Source organism: Megachile rotundata, unplaced genomic scaffold (genome assembly GCF_050947335.1).
Source record: "Megachile rotundata isolate GNS110a unplaced genomic scaffold, iyMegRotu1 scaffold0810, whole genome shotgun sequence".
Classification (NCBI taxonomy): domain Eukaryota; kingdom Metazoa; phylum Arthropoda; class Insecta; order Hymenoptera; family Megachilidae; genus Megachile; species Megachile rotundata.
In genome coordinates, this window is record NW_027474107.1 from 36,940 (window position 1) to 37,500 (window position 561).

Consider the following 561-nt stretch of genomic DNA (forward strand, 5'->3'; position numbering starts at 1 on the left):
TATATTGTTTTGGCACGTTCGGATTCATAAATGAGGATGTTATTAATAATAAATCGTTCCGCGCAGTCGGTTCGTTGTGCTACCTTTCGTTTTCGCTCTAAGTCCTGTCACCGGTACATTCGATTTCGCTCTAAGTCCTCTTCGGTACTTTCCAATCGATGAAACGATCACCGACAACTCCTACAAACGGCAATTTTAATCGACAGGAGAACATTTTTCAGGTATATTCGCTACGGTTTATCACGTGCGGTACATTCAGGGTGAAATTAATAAATGTTTATCGTTAATTCAAGTATAAGCACAAGTTCTGGCAGCGTATTGCTTTTCGTATACGTGGCTTAAAGGCAAGTTCTGGCAGCGTATTGCTTTTCGCATACGTGGCTTAAATGCAAGTTCTGACAGCGTATTGCTTTTCGTATACGTGGCTTAAAGGCAAGTTCTGGCAGCGTATTGCTTTTCGCATACGTGGCTTAATTACAAGTTCTGGCAGCGTATTGCTTTTCGTATACGTGGCTTAAAGGCAAGTTCTGGCAGCGTATTGCTTTTCGCATACGTGGCTTA